The sequence below is a fragment of the Scyliorhinus canicula genome, chromosome 3, assembly GCF_902713615.1.
Source record: "Scyliorhinus canicula chromosome 3, sScyCan1.1, whole genome shotgun sequence".
Lineage (NCBI taxonomy): Eukaryota > Metazoa > Chordata > Chondrichthyes > Carcharhiniformes > Scyliorhinidae > Scyliorhinus > Scyliorhinus canicula.
The window spans coordinates 275,487,212-275,507,346 of NC_052148.1; the positions used below are offsets into that span (position 1 = coordinate 275,487,212).

Consider the following 20,135-nt stretch of genomic DNA (forward strand, 5'->3'; position numbering starts at 1 on the left):
TGATGAAATAGGTGCACGCACCTCATTATAAAAGAATAGGTGATCTATTAAATGGGAACGGCAGTGAATATAATGTACAGGAAGTAGGTCTGTACTGGGAACCTGAATAAGAGGCTAAAGTAAACATTGAAGTTGCAGCATTAACAGCAGGAAACTGTGTGAACTGTGCCGTTACCTCCCTTTTACCAAACATCAGCCCAGAAACTTTCTGAGTTCTGTGTATTCAGTATCCTGTAATCAGATAGATTATTTACAGTCTTTAATTATTGAACAGGGTGGGTAAACTGCCATCTTGAACAGTCTGACCTTGTTTGTTAGAACGAGGGGGCGTTGAAAATTTGAACAGTCCATTTTTTTCAACATGAAAGTTCTGATTTTAGGAGCTCTTTCGATGTGCAGCCTGGTTTTGATTGTTTTAGGGGGCAGAACTCTGCTGGAGGTAAAACAAAGCACAAGAACCTTTTCCTGTATCTGCAGCTCTGTATCTGCGGCTCTGTATCTGCGGCTCTGTATCTGTGGCTCTGTATCTGCAGCTCTGTATCTGCTGCTCTGTATCTGTGGCTCTGTATCTGCGGCTCTGTATCTGCGGCTCTGTATCTGCGGCTCTGTATCTGTGGCTCTGTATCTGCGGCTCTGTATCTGCTGCTCTGTATCTGCGGCTCTGTATCTGTGGCTCTGTATCTGTGGCTCTGTATCTGCGGCTCTGTATCTGCGGCTCTGTATCTGTGGCTCTGTATCTGTGGCTCTGTATCTGCTGCTCTGTATCTGCTGCTCTGTATCTGCGGCTCTGTATCTGCGGATCTGTATCTGCTGCTCTGTATCTGCGGCTCTGTATCTGCGGCTCTGTATCTGCGGCTGTGTATCTGCGGATCTGTATCTGCGGATCTGTATCTATTGCTCTGTATCTGCGGCTCTGTATCTGCGGCTCTGTATCTGCTGCTCTGTATCTGCGGCTCTGTATCTGCGGCTCTGTATCTGCGGCTCTGTATCTGCGGCTCTGTATCTGCGGCTCTGTATCTGCGGCTCTGTATCTGCGGCTCTGTATCTGCGGCTCTGTATCTGCGGCTCTGTATCTGCGGCTCTGTATCTGCGGCTCTGTATCTGTATCCTAGGAAAGGCTCTCCTCTTGGAGAGCCTCACCCAGCACATTTCAAATAGAAGTATCGGGCATGGATCATACTGCCTGCTTCCTTTTGCTCCAAACCAACCTTAACTTTCACTGCAATGGAAACAAGGTTGGATACGCAGTGCAGCGATATGAAATGAAAAATGAAAATCGCTTATTGTCACGAGTAGGCTTCAATGAAGTTTCTGTGAAAAGCCCCTAGTTGCCACATTCCGGCACCTGTCCGGGGAGGCTGGTACGGGAATCGAACCGTGCTGCTGGCCTGCTTGGCCTGCTTTAAAAGCCAGCGATTTAGCCGAGTGAGCTAAACCAGCCCCTGTATCGCTGAGGCACTGTGGCCATTCTGCTCACTGAAGCTGAAAGATAATGGGCGGCACGGTAGCACAGTGGTTAGCACGGTTGCTTCACAGCTCCAGGGTCCCAGGTTCGATTCCGGCTTGGGTCACTGTCTGTGCGGAGTCTGCACGTCCTCCCCGTGTGTGCGTGGGTTTCCTCCGGGTGCTCCGGTTTCCTCCCACAGTCCAAAGATGTGCCAATTAGGTGGATTGACCATGATAAATTGCCCTTAGGGTCCGAAAAGGTTCGATGGGGTTACTGGGTTACGGGGATAGGGTGGAGGTGTGGGGCTGAAATGGGGTACTCTTTCCAAGGGCCAGTGCAGACTCGATGGGCCAAATGGCCTCCTTCTGCACTGCAAATTCTATGTTCTATGATCTTAATTTGCTTCTAAAGCTATTTAAACATTTGATGCTCTTGTCATTCTGTCAGCCACTTATTCTTCTGTTTAGTCAGCTATGCAGAAAGTACAGTTCTGGCTGGATTTGCCAAAGAGAATCCCTTTGTTCCGTTATTTTGAGGCGATGAGGAAATGGAAGGGGCCAGATTTCAAATAGGTATCATATAAACTCTTGGACAAGGGGAGAAATCCTTTTCTTTGGGTGTGAAATGTTCACTGCAGCTGTACGTTTCTCAGTGACATCCTGTCTGGACTAACCTGTTGCCCCCTTTGGTCCTCCCTGAAGGTTCACACAAACTGCACAAGACTGATTGTATTCACTTAAAGACTCTTTATTTGCACTAATTTATCATGCAGAGTTTAAACTTGATAAAATGTCACACAGACTTGAAACTCAGCTTTCTAATAAACGTAACTCAGCTCACCAATCGAAGTAAGTCTCACCCGAGCAGTACAGCGAGTCAGGTCCTTCTCCAGGAATACTTCACAGGTCTCTGAACCACTGACTCGGAATCTCTCGCACCGTAATACCAATTTCTTCAGTCTTCTAGAATAATAATAATCTTTATTCTCACAAGTAGGCTTACATTAACACTGCAATGAAGTTACTGTGAAAAGCCCCTAGTTGCCACACTCCAGCGCCTGTTCGGAATTCAGAATGTCCAAATTACCTAATGGCACGTCTTTCGGGACTTGTGGGAGGAAACCGGAGCACCCGGAGGAAACCCACGCAGACGCGGGAAGAACGTGCAGACTACACACAGAATGTTCGATGATGTATGTGGAAGACCCTAGCACAGGGCTAAATTGCTGGCTTTGAAAGCAGACCAAGGCAGGCCAGCAGCACGGTTCAATTCCCGTACCAGCCTCCTGAACAGGCGCCGGAATGTGGTGACTAGGGGCTTTTCACAGTAACTTCATTTGAAGCCGACTTGTGACAATAAGTGTTTTTCATTTTCATTTTCATGTGGCTGATGTCATTCTACCGAAGGTCTGCTAATCAGGACACATCTGTTACATGTTCCCTCAGCAGTTTTTTTTTACCTGAACAGCTCTTTGCAACCACAAAAGTCAGATGACCCTCCTGCTCAGGGTCTGCGAATGTCTCTGGTTGTCCAGCTCCAATGTTCATTCCTCTTCTTCATTACAAAATTGTTATCTTTTGCTTATGACCTTTCTTGTGGTTCCCCACAGTAGGTCTTGTGTCTGGACACCTGTGGTTTCCATCATTCTTCACTGTTTATTGTAAACTTGACTAGATTTCCCATCATGCACTCTGGTTCAGCTACAAATCTGACCTGCAGTGCGTTGGCCCTCATGTTCACATGATCGCCTTTAAAGTCTCCACAGCACATGGCCATGGTGTGGCTTTTGGTTACATTGATAATTACCCTGGAAGGAAAACGGCTACATAACAAATTTGAATAAGAAAATTTTGTCCCACCAACTTTATAAATTCCAACCAAACTGTTGGAAGCTTGGCTGACATTTAAGTTAGACTTTTAAAAATATTTGACAAATTTCTGCACAAAAGTGTAATAAACAATATCGTTAATTGCATTACTGTAGAACATAGAACATACAATGCAGAAGGAGGCCATTTGGCCCATCGAGTCTGCACTGACCCATTTAAGCCCTCACTTCCACCCTATCCCCGTAACCCAATAACCCCTCCTAACCTTTTTGGTCTAAGGGCAATTTATCATGGCCAATCCACCTAACCTGCACGTCTTTGGACTGTGGGAGGAAACCGGAGCACCCGGAGGAAACCCACGCAGACAAGGGGAGAACGTGCAGACTCCGCACAGACAGTGACCCAGTGGGGAATCGAACCTGGGACCTGGGACCCTGGCTATCCACTTGTGCTACCGTGCTGCCCTAAAGTAAGTACCAAAGTACTTACTAATAGTTGAAGTTTTGGGGAAGGTACCAGTGAATGTAGAGGCTTAAACATTATGAAAATGAATTGCAGGTGGATCTGGATGCAATGGGTTGGATTGGTCATTCTCCCTTGTATAGGACTGACAGATGCATTTTAATGTAGATAAATCTAACATCATGTACTCTGATAAGGGCAATTCCAAGCATACACATTCAGATAATGAAGCAGTCCATGTCCAAATGCAGCAAGACCTGGACAATGTTTACATCGAATTTTTACAGTGCAGAAGGAGGCCATTCGGCCCATCGAGTCTGCACCGGCTCTTGGAAAGAGCACCCTACCCAAGCCCACACCTCCACCCTATCCTCATAACCCAGTAACCCCACCCAACACTAAGGGCAATTTTGGACACTAAGGGCAATTTCTCACGGCCAATCCACCTAACCTGCGCATCTTTGGACTGTGGGAGGAAACCGGAGCATCCGGAGGAAACCCACGCACACATGGGGAGGTTGTGCAGACTCCGCACAGACAGTGACCCAAGCCGGAATCGAACCTGGGACCCTGGAGCTGTGAAGCAATTGTGCTAACCACTGTGCTACTGTGCTGCCTACATTTAGGTTTGGGCTGACAAGTGGCAAGTAATATTCACGTCACACAAGTGCCAGGCAATGACCATCTCCAACAAGAGAGGATCTAACCATTGCCCCTTGACATTCAATAGCATTACCATCGCTGAATCCCCCACAATCAACATCCAGGGGGTTACCATTGATCAGAAACTGAACTGGACCCAGCCACATTAATACTACACAAGCAAGTCAGAGGCTGAATGTTCGGCAGCAAATAACTCACCTCTTAACCCCCAAAGCCTGTCCACCATCTACCTGACACAAGTCAGGAGTGTGATGGAATACTCTCCACTTGCCTGGATGAGTGCAGCTCCAACACTCAAGACGCTCGACACCATCCAGGACAAAGCAGCCCCGCTTGATTTCTTCCCCATCCACAAATATCCACTCCCTCCACCACCGACGCACAGTGGCAGCCGTGTGTACCATCTCCAAGATGCACTGCAGGAACCCACCAAGGCTCCTCAGACAGCACCTTCCAAACCCACAGACACTACCGTTTAGAACAACACTGTTTGGATTCTATGAGATTTTAAAAAACATGCACAAGATTGTGTGCTCAAGGTTGCTGAGCAGGGAAAGGGTCTGTGTGTGAAACAGTGAAAATATATTATCTACACAATTAAATATAAAGCAAGAAATATTCTGCTTTATACATACCTTGGGCCAGGCTATATTGAGAATTATATTGTCAAATTGTGGTGCCTTCATAGTTCAGAAAAAGATCAAAGAACCAATACATTGGCCCCTTTGTTAAAGACCCTAAACGTACATGATAGGCTAATGGCAAGAAACTCGTCTTGTACAAAAGCCTAGACTTCAAAGAAATTTAATTGAGATGTTTTAAAATAACAACAGGAAATAAACTCAGTTCAAGTGGATAGGTTATTGAAAGTCGAGCAATTGTCAGTGGTATCGGGGATTAAGTGTACATTATGAATGCAAAGGATTAGGATAAAATGTTTCAGAGAATGTCATTAATGTCTGGAATAAGTTGGTGCCACTTGGCAGTGAATGCAGATCCCTGTAAATGTTCACAACACAGCTGGATATGTTCCTGAATGTGCCCATGTTACCCAAATGTAAAAGTTAGATGTGTTCTTTAATGGAGGATAGGGTGTGTGGATGGAGGAGTTGCCAAATATTTTTCCTGAAGCCTCTGAAGTCAGATCGACCTCCTTGAAAGTGAGGCCCCGGAAACCACGGAAACCACGGGTCCTGATGGAGTCCATGGTCCTTAACCCAAAGCCTTAGTAGGTGCAAACCAGGTGGTAGCATAGTGGTTAGCACTGTTGCTTCATAGCTCCTGGGTCCCGGGTTCGATTCCCGGCTTGGGTCACTGTCTGTGCGGAGTCTGCACGTTCTCCCCGTGTCTGCGTGGGTTTCCTCCGGGTGCTCCGGTTTCCTCCCACAAGTCCCGAAAGACGTGCTGTTAGGTGAATTGGACATTCTGAATTCTCCCTCTGTGAACCCGAACAGGCGCCGGAATGTGGCGACTAGGGGCTTTTCACAGTAACTTCATTACAGTGTTAATGTAAGCCTACTTGTGACAATAAAGATTATTATTATTATGATGTTTGTCTTGATGAAGATTCTCCATCGTTCATGTCAATAGAAACATTTGGTTATTGTGATGTCAGAGTTGAGTTTGTGGAATTGAAAAGGTCAGGATGGAATCATATCAACAGCAGTAAGTTAGAAATGGAATTACCTTTAGTTGAATGACCTTTGATTTATTCTGAAGGGCATTTTAATGAGCACTTTGAAATAGTTTCATTTTCTCAGCTTCAAAGCGTTTCCTGACCTTTGATCGACTCTGTTAGTCTTTAATTTGAGCTCCTGGGCCTCCCCTTGTGAGGAGCCAATGGGGATGTCCCAGGGTTAGGGAGCAAAGACTGTGGATATATTTATTCAGTTGGATCATTTTCTAGGGGAACATTTTGACATAGAAAATGATGAAGTGCCATGAGATCAATCAATATTTAGCCCTCAGTAATGATACTGACACTGGAGGGTTCTGTAGTTCCATAATGGCTCAGCATTGTGGGTGAGGAATTTGAGGTGTCCGCAGAAAGCCAAACGGGGGTCACATGGTGTGAGCACGGGGGCGGCTGCATTTCCCCGAGATCCAGCTCCCTCTTTAAACCTTATTTGATCCTAATGGACATCCCATAATTACTTACTTTTGGGATATGTCCCGCACTGTGTGCGTTAAATATTCTGGCTGGATTTTACTGATGAGGAGCCGATGTTAAGATTGGGGGGAGCTGGGGGGGCTGGGGGGAGGGGGTGGGGGAGCTGGGGGGAGAGGGCTGGGGGGAGAGGGCTGGGGGGAGGGAGCTGGGGGGGCCGGGGGGAGCGGCTGGGGGCTGGGGGGGGCGGGAGCTGGGGGAGGGGGCTGGGGGCCGGGGGAGAGGGGTGTGGGGGCCGGGGGGAGGGTGGCTGGGGGCCGGGTTTTGGAAGGGGGCTGGGGGGCTGGGTGGGGGGGGGGGAGGCGGGGGGGGGGGGGGGGGGTAGCTGGCTGGGGTACAGTGGCCAGGTGGTTTTTGCATCGGGCCTCCCCAAAGGTGTGGAATTCTCCGCACCATTAGGGGCTAGGCCTGTGCCGGAGTGGTTGGCACCACACCGACTGGCGCCAAAACCGGCGCCAACGGCCTTTGACGCCCGCCCCCCGGCGTCGGGGCTGGCCGAAAGGCCTTCGCCAGTTCGCGCATGCGCCGGTGCATCAGCGGCCGCTGACGTCACCACCGCCGCATGCACGGTAGAGGGGTTCTCTTCCGCCTCCGCCATGGTGGAGGCCGTGGCGGCGGTGGGAAGAAAAAGAGGGTCCCCCACGGCACCCCTGCGGGGGGGTCAGAGAATTCCGCCCCTGGTCTCTTCAGAGCAGCAGGGAAATGAATTGCTGGCCGGATTTGATTTGAAGGCTGGGTGTTTCAGGATCGATGGGTCATGTTGTATCCGGTCTCCGAGGCCTGGGGTCAGTTGTAGACCCTGACCACTGACCTTATGTTGTCTTGCCCTTAATGCTCGTTGTGAGGTGTTGGAGGCGGCTGGACAGGTCAAGTCGCCCTGTCCTGCTGGAGCCTGCGTTCCCTGTTGCCTGGGCGACGGTGTGGCGAGAGCAAAGACACTTCATTCGATGGAATTTTGCAGGGATTCTGAATATTGCTCAACGATCCTGTCATGACCTTGGCCTTTCTAAGCATCTTAGAAGGTGTTATTATCTTCCAGTTTGTCAATAACTTTATTCCCTGTGATTATACTTTTGATTTCATGTTGTTGTCTTTTTTTCCTGACAAGGGTGTACGATGTATGAGTACGAAGGCGAGGACCACCTATATTCCTGTTGTGGAAAAAACCCACACAGAGCCGGTCATGTGACATGTGGTTTGTGCCAAGCCTTGCTCTTTTTTTTAATCTGCTGTAATCATTGCATTCCCAAAGAGGGAGTGCATTTTAGTCACCCCTCACCTCATTAAGACCAAATACATAGGAGCAGAATTAGGCCATTCAGCCCATCGAGCCTGCTCCACCATTCATTCAATGGCTGATATGTTTCTCAACCCCGTCCTCCTGCCTTCTCCCCATTAGCCCTGATCCCCTTATTTATCAAGAATATTTTTCTTCCTGTCGGTCGGTTGTAGAGGCGATGAGTAGGGCCACTGCGGGGTGCAGGGTGGATGTTTTTTTTAAAATAATTTTTATTGAATTTTTCAAAATACAAACATTTTAACCCCCCCTGCATTTACATTTAAATTATAACAAAACAAAGTCAAACCCCCCTGCTTACAAGAAAAAGAAAAAAAGTCCCCCCCCCCCCCTACCCGCGCGTCCCCCCCCCCCCCCCCCCCCCCCCCCCCCGCCGGCGAACCGACAGTCAGACCAACCTATCATTTCTAGCAGCGTCCTCGGGCAGGCCTTGCCCGTGCCACCACCGCTACCGTACTTCCTTCGTCTTTGTCCCCCCCCCCCCCCCCCCCCCCCCCTCCCCCCCTCCCTCCCGCCCTCCCCTCCCCTCCCGGGTTGCTGCTGTCACGGCCTCAGTTTCTATCTCTGATCCAAGAGGTCTAGGAAGGGTTGCCATCGCCTGGAAAACCCCTGATCGGGTCGCAGAGCGACCCGTCCCTACTCCCTGTCGATTAGCCATGTCTTGTCCCTTGCTCGCCCCGGGTCATCCCTTCTTTTCTGACCCGCTTCCCATAGCGATGGCCCCCCCCCCCACCCCCCCGGCCCTCCCCTTCTCGTCCCTGGTCTTTCCAGCAGCAACCCGGTGTCCCCCCCCCGCCCCCCCCCCCCCCCCCCTTCCCCCCCCCCCCCTGGCTAGGACCCCTCCTAGCCGCGATGTACCCCACATCGTACTCCCGAGAGTCAGCTGGTCTCCGCTGACCCGGCTGCTCCTGCCACATTCCGACTCCTCCCGGTTCACCCCATCTGCGCCCGTGAAAGATCCCCTTAAAACCCCCGAGAAAGACCCGCATAATCAACCCGCTCCCCCCCGTCCCGTCTCCCCAACTTAACGAAATAAATACAAATACCCAATGGCAACTAAATACATAAATACTTAACTACATACTTAAATAACAAAATAATTAACTAACTATCAACTAACAGTGTGCCCAACCATCACCCTCCATCAAACAGTATAAATAACCGCAGATAACCATAACCCGAAAAGAAAAAAAAAAAAGAACAAAAAACCCCCCCAAGCACCCAAAGAAAAAGGGTAAGAGGGGTAAATAACTAAGGGAAATTGGAAACGGGAAAAAACACCCCATAAGAAGCCAACGACCCACAATAGAGATTTCAACAGTACAAATATACAGAAACACCCAACAACTCGAAACCTTCAAAATATTCAGAAAAGTCAACCGTTCGAGAAAAAACACCCCAAACAATCCACGAAACTGTTACCCAGTTCCGACCTGGCCTGAAAAAGAAAAGGGCCACTTGCTCAATCAAGAGTCCCCCGGCGGCTACGACCGCCGGTGCTCCCAGGTTTTAGTTCGTGTCCAACTTTTCCTCTTGTACAAAGGTCCAGGCCTCCTCTGGGGACTCGAAATAATGATGTTGGTCCTTGTAGGTGACCCACAAGCGCGCCGGCTGCAGCATTCCAAATTTGATCTTTTTCGCGTGTAGCACCGCCTTTGTCCGGTTGTACCGGGCCCGCCGCTTTGCCACCTCCGCACTCCAGTCCTGGTACACCCTTACCGTCGAGTTCTGCCACTTGCTGCTTTTCTCCCTTTTTGCCCACCTCAGGACTTTCTCCCGATCACTTAGCCGCTGGAACCGCACCAGCACCGCCCTCGGGGGCTCGTTTGCCCTAGGCCTCCTGGCCATGACCCGGTATGCCTCTTCCAATTCCAGGGGCGCCGGACCGGCCCCTTCCCCCATCAGGGAGCTCAGCATCTCCGCAACATATCCCGGGAGATCCGACCCCTCCAGGCCTTCTTCCAGGCCCAGGATCCTCAAATTTTTCCTCCTCATCCGAGTGTCCAGCTCCTCGAAGCGGCTCTGCCACTTCATGTGGAGTGCCTCGTGCACCTCCACCTTTGCCCCGATGACTGTGGCCTCCTCCTCCCTCGCGGTCATCTCCTGCTGCAGATCTTTAATCGACGCCTCTTGGATCGCCTGGGCTCCCACCAACCTGGTGGCCGTCGCGTTCATGGACTCTAAGAGCTCCACTTTCATCTCCGTGAAAAAACGGAGGAGAGCGGCCTGCTGCTCCTCCGCCCATTTCCTCCATTCCTCCGATGCACCGCTGGCCGTCATTTTGATTTTCTTCCCCCGCTTTTTTTGGGGAGCTGCTGCCGTTTTTCTTGCCGCTCCACTCCGGGTACCGACCATAAAATCGGTCTAGTTCTCCTCAGGGGACCTTCCCCCACCGGGATTCGTTTTTTCAGCGCCGTTGGGGCCCTCCAATTGGCCCAAAAACACCTTTGTTGCAGGAGCTTCCAAATGTGCGGCTTAGCTAGTCATAGCCGCAACCGGAAGTCTCTGCAGGGTGGATGTTTGTTCTTCTCCTCGGTGATTGGGTCTCCTTGGTTGAGGATGAACGATATTTCTTGTGTCAGGGTGGCAGCTGCTTGCCTTGAGTGCAATTCTAGAGGGGCGAGGGTGGTTGGGGGTTGAGTGTTGGCATGTTCTGGGTATGCTGGGTGTACTGACTCCGAGGTGCAAGAGCAGGACTGGGCCAGGTCCTGTACTGAAGCAGACATCCTGTTGCTCCCTTATGTTTGGAGCATTTCTTCTGAGCAGGGACGTCCGGAGAGGCTGAGTGAGGTTTCGAATTTGCCATTTTTTCCATTCTTGGTCTTGTGGTGACGGCTCTGCCAGGGATTCTGGGGCACCTGGCGGCCTGGCGGCTCCATTCACCCTGAGACCCTCTGTTCTGGGGATTTTCCTTTTGTATCCTATCTCGGTTAATGTGTTGGGAGGGGCTGACCACACCGACTATAACACAAACTAATTGTAAAAATATCTGCTGGACCTCGCTGCATAAATGTGGAATGATGATCATTCTGTACAGTGTATGTAGAATGATGATCGCTGTGTACTGTGTATGTGGAATGATGATCGCTGTGTATGTGGAATGATGATCGCTGTGTACTGTGTATGTGGAATGATGATCGCTGTGTACTGTGTATGTGGAATGATGATCATTCTGTACTGTGTATGTGGAATGATGATCGCTGTGTACTGTGTATGTGGAATGATGATCGCTGTGTACTGTGTATGTGGAATGATGATCGCTGTGTACTGTGTATGTAGAATGATGATCGCTGTGTACTGTGTATGTGGAATGATGATCGCTGTGTACTGTGTATGTGGAATGATGATCATTCTGTACTGTGTATGTGGAATGATGATCGCTGTGTACTGTGTATGTGGAATGATGATCGCTGTGTACTGTGTATGTGGAATGATGATCATTCTGTACTGTGTATGTGGAATGATGATCGCTGTGTACTGTGTATGTGGAATGATGATCATTCTGTACTGTGTATGTAGAATGATGATCGCTGTGTACTGTGTATGTGGAATGATGATCGCTGTGTACTGTGTATGTGGAATGATGATCATTCTGTACTGTGTATGTGGAATGATGATCGCTGTGTACTGTGTATGTGGAATGATGATCATTCTGTACTGTGTATGTGGAATGATGATCGCTGTGTACTGTGTATGTGGAATGATGATCGTTGTGTATGTGGAATGATGATCGCTGTGTACTGTGTATGTGGAATGATGATCGCTGTGTACTGTGTATGTGGAATGATGATCGCTGTGTACTGTGTATGTGGAATGATGATCGCTGTGTACTGTGTATGTGGAATGATGATCGCTGTGTATGTGGAATGATGATCGCTGTGTACTGTGTATGTGGAATGATGATCGCTGTGTACTGTGTATGTGGAATGATGATCGCTGTGTACTGTGTATGTGGAATGATGATCGTTGTGTACTGTGTATGTGGAATGATGATCGCTGTGTACTGTGTATGTGGAATGATGATCGCTGTGTACTGTGTATGTGGAATGATGATCGTTGTGTACTGTGTATGTGGAATGATGATCGCTGTGTACTGTGTATGTGGAATGATGATCATTCTGTACTGTGTATGTGGAATGATGATCGCTGTGTACTGTGTATGTGGAATGATGATCGCTGTGTACTGTGTATGTGGAATGATGATCATTCTGTACTGTGTATGTGGAATGATGATCGCTGTGTACTGTGTATGTGGAATGATGATCGCTGTGTTTGTGGAATGATGATCGCTGTGTACTGTGTATGTGGAATGATGATCGCTGTGTACTGTGTATGTGGAATGATGATCGCTGTGTTTGTGGAATGATGATCGCTGTGTACTGTGTATGTGGAATGATGATCGTTGTGTATGTGGAATGATGATCGCTGTGTACTGTGTATGTGGAATGATGATCGTTCTGTACTGTGTATGTGGAATGATGATCGTTCTGTACTGTGTATGTGGAATGATGATCGCTGTGTACTGTGTATGTGGAATGATGATCGTTGTGTATGTGGAATGATGATCGCTGTGTACTGTGTATGTGGAATGATGATCATTCTGTACTGTGTATGTGGAATGATGATCGCTGTGTACTGTGTATGTGGAATGATGATCGTTCTGTACTGTGTATGTGGAATGATGATCGCTGTGCACTGTGTATGTGGAATGATGATCGCTGTGTACTGTGTATGTGGAATGATGATCGTTCTGTACTGTGTATGTGGAATGATGATCGCTGTGTACTGTGTATGTGGAATGATGATCGCTGTGTACTGTGTATGTGGAATGATGATCGTTCTGTACTGTGTATGTGGAATGATGATCGCTGTGTACTGTGTATGTGGAATGATGATCATTCTGTACTGTGTATGTGGAATGATGATCGCTGTGTACTGTGTATGTGGAATGATGATCGCTGTGTACTGTGTATGTGGAATGATGATCGCTGTGTACTGTGTATGTGGAATGATGATCACTGTGTATGTGGAATGATGATCGCTGTGTACTGTGTATGTGGAATGATGATCACTGTGTACTGTGTATGTGGAATTATGATTGTTCTGTACTGTGTATTTGGAATGATGATTGTTCTGTACTGTGTATTTGGAATGATGATTGTTCTGTACTGTGTATGTGGAATGATGATTGTTCTGTACTGTGTATTTGGAATGGTGATTGTTCTGTACTGTGTATGTGGAATGATGATTATTCTGTACTGTGTATGTGGCTTTGTGAGTTTTTACTTTCGCTTTGAGTTTTGAAGCTGGTTTGTGGCTGTGATTTTTTTCTTTAGTTTTCACATTTTGGCTGCTGTAGATCAGACAGTAGTATTTTGTATACAGAAGTATTTTGGCCTGTCTCTATTTTCAATTTTAAAGAGTTATTCCAAGGATGAAACCCAATGATTATAGTTACCTACTGTTATGGTAAAAAGGGTTTTTTGGTTTATGGTATCTTGTTATTGAATTGGAACAGTTAAGGGGGAATTTAGTAAGGGTTAGACATAGATCACTGTAGCTGGGTGGGGTCATTGTGTTTGTAGTTGATAAAATTATTTCTGTGTGTGTTCATACAAATGTTTACTAAATTCGTAGAATACAGTTTGTTTTTTGATTAAAAGCACCTAAGAAATCTGTTGAATAACACTTGAAAGGCAGGCTCTTGTGCTCATCCTAGCCAGTTGTAGGTCAGGTGCGCTCTATGATATACTTTGGAGCCTGGCCCATAACATTGGGGTTATGACCGGCTGCTGTCAGGGTCTGAACAAGTCTAATCTCCGAGAGGAGGACGTCGCAGCCTGTGATTGGTGTCTCTGGTTTGACCGGAGTTGAGGGAGATATGTTCTGGTGCGTGATTGAACATGGCGCTAAGATCCTATCCTGTATTCCTGTGGACGTTGACAGCATTGCCGCGTGGGAAGTTGTGCACTATTTTATCATATTTTCAGTCATACCCTCCTCCATTTGTTCTCCAGTGATGTGTATGGAGATGCTAAGTTGAGTTGAGTTTACTGATGCACTGTATTGTTCCTCTATCCTCCTCTGTGTATATGATGCTGAGACATTTTTGTCGGGCCATTTTGCAATTTCTTTTCTGCTGGAAGGCAGGTGCTTCATGATTGGCTATTGCAGGTATTCATCAACTCTCTGCCCTTTCCAACTCCATCTAGTTTCCCTGCACAAACACTGACTTGATCCATCAGTTCCTTGTCCAAGCTGCTTAATCAGCAAGGCTTGGTGTTCCTTTATGCGCGAGATCAGCTCGGCACAATTTCAAGGATTCAGCGTTTTGATTGGACCCTGTTTTGTGGCAGGCTAGCTATGAGTAGAGGGGTTCATCCAGATTGTGAGATAACAGTAAAGTGGCCACAGTCCCAGATGACCACAGGCTGTTTTCCCCTTTGAGGGGGAGAGCTGACTGGTGGTGATTTAACCCGAGGATCACTGCACCTCAGGCAAGGGGCAAAGTTGAGAAGGCGGGGCCTTCATGAATAACCTCAGTGGTCATGGAGATACCCAATGAGATGTCTGATTTTCACATTGCAGTGTGATTTTGTTGGTGGTGTTGTGAGGTCTGAAGGTCGAGCCAGACATTTACAAGCCTGACAAAGGGACGGAATAGTCATCCTTAACAAGCGACTGTATCGGCAAAATAGGTTCACCACCGAACATGACTTCATGGCCCTGCTGGAAAGCAGGTTATAAACATGTTTGTTTGACTTGGGCAGGTCTAAAGGGCAGCCCTCTGCCAGTAAGTACAAGCTGCTCAAAATCCTCAAAAGTGATGTTCCATTACACCCTATCATCTTCTCTATGACCGGCTTCACACAGCATGAACTGGAGAAACAGTTGAGTTGCTACACCCAGCTCTGAGTGAGTTTTCCACACACATCGTGAAAGATCCCTTCACCCTCACAGTGACTATACCGAGCTGCATATCAACAACAATGCCGTGTCTGTGTGTCTGTGCTGCTTAAGGAAACCGTAGACATTTGCGCTGTGCCACGAGATCACCATATTGTCACGTTCTAAATCTGAAATCATTCCACTTGGGAACTTAGCAACTCAATACAGTGAGTTCAGCTCTGATGACACCATGTTTGCTGAAAGAGGCGGTGTTGGAAACGCGATCACATCCAGGCCTAGCTCTCGCTAATGTTTTGTCAGTTTTGACGAGAAACATGTTTCTGATGGAATGCGACCCAACCCTCTACCCCTTACCTATTTCCGATATGTAGTTTTCTACATTTGAAGCTGGAGCTAAATGTAAGAATTTCCTTGATGCCAAGCTGAATTTCACCCTCAACATGTCCAAAAAGCTGTCTACCCTCCATGTGCGAATTGAGAAATCCTCCAATGGGTTCTCCAGTACTGTCCACCACAGGCCCACCCTCACAGGTTAATATGAGCATTGGGAATCCTACAGTGCCACGGAAGCAAGCTGCTGTATCGGCAATATCATCACTGGGGGGGGGGGGGGAAAGCAACTTGCTCATCGTACAAACTTGGTGCTGGAATTGGGGACATCAACGTTATCATGCAGGGTAATGACTCTCCTCATCAAATCATTAATCACAACTGATAATGGGAAATACAGAAATTACATCTGCATTGAACACATATTTAGTTTCTGTCTTCACTGAGAAGATGCAAATAACAACCTGGAAATAATTATAAATCAAGAGGTGAAAGAGAGCAAGGAACACGTAACAATTACAATCACCAGCGAAAGGGCACTGGGGAAATTATTAAAACCAAAAGCTGACAAAAGCTCAGATCCTGATAGACTTCATCCTGGAGACAAAGTAGCTGCTGAAACAGCAGAGGCATTGGCTTCTCATTTACCAAATTTCCCATAATTTTGGAAAGAGTCCATCTGTTTCAAATGTAGCAAATTTGGCAGATGCCGTATAATGTGGGAAAATGTGAACATTTCCATTTTGGCAGGAAAAAATTATTTAAATGAAGAGAGATTGCAAAGTTCTGAGGCACAGAGGGATCTGGAGGTGCAGAGGGACCTGGAGGTGCAGAGGGACCTGGAGGTGCAGAGGGATCTGGAGGTGCAGAGGGACCTGGAGGTGCAGAGGGACCTGGAGGTGCAGAGGGACCTGGAGGTGCAGAGGGACCTGGCGGTGCAGAGGGACCTGGAGGTGCAGAGGGACCTGGAGGTGCAGAGGGACCTGGAGGTGCAGAGGGACCTGGAGGTGCAGAGGGACCTGGAGGTGCAGAGGGACCTGGAGGTGCAGAGGGATCTGGAGGTGCAGAGGGATCTGGAGGTGCAGAGGGATCTGGAGGTGCAGAGGGATCTGGAGGTGCAGAGGGATCTGGAGGTGCAGAGGGATCTGGAAGTGCAGAGGGATCTGGAGGTGCAGAGAGATCTGGGTTTCCTGGTACATGAATCAGTAGACATTAATATTCAGGTACAGCGAGTGATTAGGAAGGGAAATGGAATGTTGTTGTTATAACAAGGAGAATGGAATCTAAAAGCAGGGATTATTTGCTACAGTTGTAGAGGGTATTGATGGAAAACGTGACTGGATACGTAATAATAGGAAACATAGAAATGGCAGATGAACTGAATAGTTACTTTGCTTCAGTCTTCACGGTGGGAGACACCAGTGGGATGCCAGAGCTCCAGGGAACCAGGGGGCAGAGGTGAGTGCAGTGACCATCACTACGGAGAAGGTTCTGGGGAAACTGAAAGGTCTGAAGGTGGATAAGTCACCTGGACCGGATGGACTACACCCCAGGATTCTAAAAGAGATAGCTGAGGAGATTATGGGGGCATTAATGATCTTTCAGGAATCACTGGAGGCAGGAAGGGTCCCAGAGGACTGGAAAGTGGCTAATGTAACACCCTTGTTTAAGAAGGGAGGGAGGCAGAAGACGGGAAATTATAGGCCGGTTAGCCTGACTTCGGTCATTGGTAAGATTTTAGAGTCTGTTATTAAAGATGAGATGGCGGAGTATTTGGAAGTGCATGGTAAAATAGGACTGAGTCAGCACGGCTTTGTCAAAGGGAAGTCATGTCTGACAAATCTGTTAGAGTTCTTTCAGGAGGTAACAAGGAAGTTAGACAAAGGAGAACCAGTGGACGTGATTTATTTAGATTTCCAGAAGGCCTTTGACAAGGTGCCGCATAGGAGGCTGCTAAATAAGTTAAGAGCCCATGGTGTTAAGGGTAAGATCCTGGCATGGATAGAGGATTGGCTGACTGGCAGAAGGCAGAGAGTGGGGATAAAGGGGTCTTTTTCAGGATGGCAGCCGGTGACTAGTGGTGTGCCTCAGGGGTCTGTGCTGGGACCTCAACATTTTACAATATACATTAATGATCTGGAAGAAGGAACTGAAGGCACTGTTGCTAAGTTTGCAGATGATACAAAGATCTGTAGAGGGACAGGTAGTATTGAGGAAGCAAGGAGGCTGCAGAAGGACTTGGACAGGCTAGGAGAGTGGGCAAAGAAGTGGCAAATGGAATACAATGTGGAAAAGTGTGAGGTTATGCACTTTGGAAGGAGGAATGGAGGCATAGACTATTTTCTAAATGGGGAAATGCTTAAGAAATCAGAAGCACAAAGGGACTTGGGAGTCCTTGTTCACGATTCTCTTAAGGTTAACGTGCAGGTTCAGTCAGCAGTGAGGAAGGTAAATGCAATGTTAGCATTCATGTCGAGAGGGCTAGAATACAAGACCAGGGATGTACTTCTGAGGCTGTATACGGCTCTGGTCAGACCCCATTTGGAGTATTGTGAGCAGTTCTGGCTCCCGTATCTAAGGAAGGATGTGCTGGCCTTGGAAAAGGTCCAGAGGAGGTTCACAAGAATGATCCCTGAAATGAAGAGCTTGTTGTGTGAGGAACGGTTGAAGACTCTGGGTCTGTACTCGATGGAGTTTAGAAGGATGAGGGGGGATCTCATTGAAACTTACAGGATACTGCGAGGCCTGGATAGAGTGGAGAGGATTTTTTCACTTGTAGGAAAAACTGGAACCAGAGGACACCATCTCAGACTAAAGGGACAGTCCTTTAAAACAGAGATGAGGAGGAATTTCTTCAGCCAGAGGGTGGTGAATCTGTGGAACTCTTTGCCGCAGAAGGCTGTGGAGGCCAAATCACTGAGTGTCTTTAAGACAGAGATAGATAGGTTCTTGATTAATAAGGAGATCAGGGGTTATGGGGAGAAGGCAGGAGAATGGGGATGAGAAAATATCAGCCATGATTAAATGGCGGAGCAGACTCGATGGGCCAAGTGGCCTAATTCAGTTCCCATGTCTTATGGTCTTATGATGAGATGAGTTCTGGAGCATAAGTCTCCTTGTTGAAGAAAGGATTCAATTGCATGAGTCACAGTTCAGAGAAGGTTTGTATAACTGATTTCTGGGATGAAGTCTTGTGAGGAAAGGTTGGACAGGTTGTGTCTGCATCCAGGGTAGTTTAGAGGAATGAGAGGAGATGTTATTGAAAGGTGGAGAGAGGTCATGTGATACAAACCTGTGCGTGGAGACTTGGTGGGAGATGTTCGAGCTGTTGCTGGATTGAGCGGCAGTCTTTCGCTATTCCTCTCTCTCCCTCTCTCTCCACAATATTCCACCTCAGCTTTGAATACTGTCTGGGTGAGTTAAGTGTTTCTACATTCCTGTAGCAGGTTGAAGCTTTTGACTAAAAACTATTGGATTTTTACAACACTTTCCAGGAGTAAAGGGACATCCAGCCATAACTTCAAACCAATAGACTCGGCTGAAGAACCAACGTCTCTGAATACAATCAGTGAATCTTTATTAACTTCTCTTGATTCATCTTTATCTTGTTCAAACGTAACCCCTGATGCTGTGATTTTTTACCTGTTTTGTGTGTGTGTGTGTGTGTGTGAGTGTGTGTGAGTGTGTGTGTATGTGTGAGTGAGTGTGTGTGTGGGTGTGTGTGTGTGTGTGTGTGGGTGGGTGTGTGTGTGTGTGTGTGTGGGTGTTTCCGTACGTTAATGGGAACAAGGACATAGTTTTAATATTTTTACCCGGGTGGGTTTCAACAAATAAAAACAACCCCGTCTATGTTTAACTCGCAAATATCTTAATTAATCCAGGCAAATACAGTCAAGTACATACTGAATACAGCATCTTATTTAAAATTTGAAACCTTTGCGATAATGAAAGAGTGTGAAAAGAGGTAGAGCAGTGTTTCCTTCCCCACCTGGTCACAACAGCACATAAATAATAAACAAGTAGTGAACGGAGGAGTGGGGTCGGTTAGAATCCAAAACGGAGATTTCCACAAGGAGATGGAGGGTGTGGCTCAGATACAAAATGAATATTCTTCACCTGTCTTCACCAAGGAAGATGCTGTTTCCAAAGCCATAGTGCAAGAGGCTGTGGTAAAGGCAGTGGTTGGCTAAACGTTGACAAAGAGGAGCTATTAGATAGGTTGACTATACTTAAAGTTGGTAAGTTGCCAGGATGGTAAGCACCAGGTTGGTAAGTCACCGGGGCGGTAAATCATCAGGGCGGTAACTCAGCAGGTTGGTAAGTCACCGGGGTGGTAAATCATCAGGGCGGTAACTCAGCAGGTTGGTAAGTCACCGGGGTGGTAAATCACCAGGGCGGTAAATCACCAGGGGGGTAAGTGACCGGGGCGGTATATCATCAGGGCGGTAAATCATCAGGGCGGTAACTCAGCAGGTTAATAAGTCACCAGGTTAGTAAGTCAACAGGCGGTATGTCACCAGGCTTTAGCACAGTGGGCTAAACAGATGGCTTGCAATGCAGAACAATGCCAGCATCGCGGGTTCAATTCCCGGCCTCCCCGAACAGGCGCCGGAATGTGGCGACTAGGGGCTTTTCACAGTAACTTAATTGAAGACGACTTGGACAATAAGTGATTATTATTATTATTATTAAGCCACCTGGACGTGAAAAAAGGTTTTGAGAGAACTGTGAGGTCATTCCTGTCAGAAATGCATTGAAATGTTTGGGTCAAATTTTGCGCAGGGAGTGGGGAGAATGTGGGACTCGCTCCCACAGAGAGTGGGGTGAATGTGGGATTCACTCCCACAGGGAGTGGGGAGAATGTGGGACTCGCTCCTATAGGGAGTGGGGAGAATGTGGGACTCGCTCCCACAGGGAGTGGGGAGAATGTGGAACTCGCTCCCGCAGGGAGTGGGGAGAATGTGGGACTCGCTCCCACAGGGAGTGGGGAGAATGTGGGACTCGCTCCCACAGGGAGTGGGGAGAATGAGG

General features: G+C 47.7%; 1 protein-coding gene across 1 annotated transcript in view; it reads left to right on the forward strand.

Moving 5' to 3' along the window:
- Positions 1-20,135, forward strand: part of LOC119963676 (3-hydroxybutyrate dehydrogenase type 2-like) — an 83,740-nt gene that overhangs the window by 22,698 nt on the left and 40,907 nt on the right. The gene's annotated exons all lie outside the window — the stretch shown is intronic.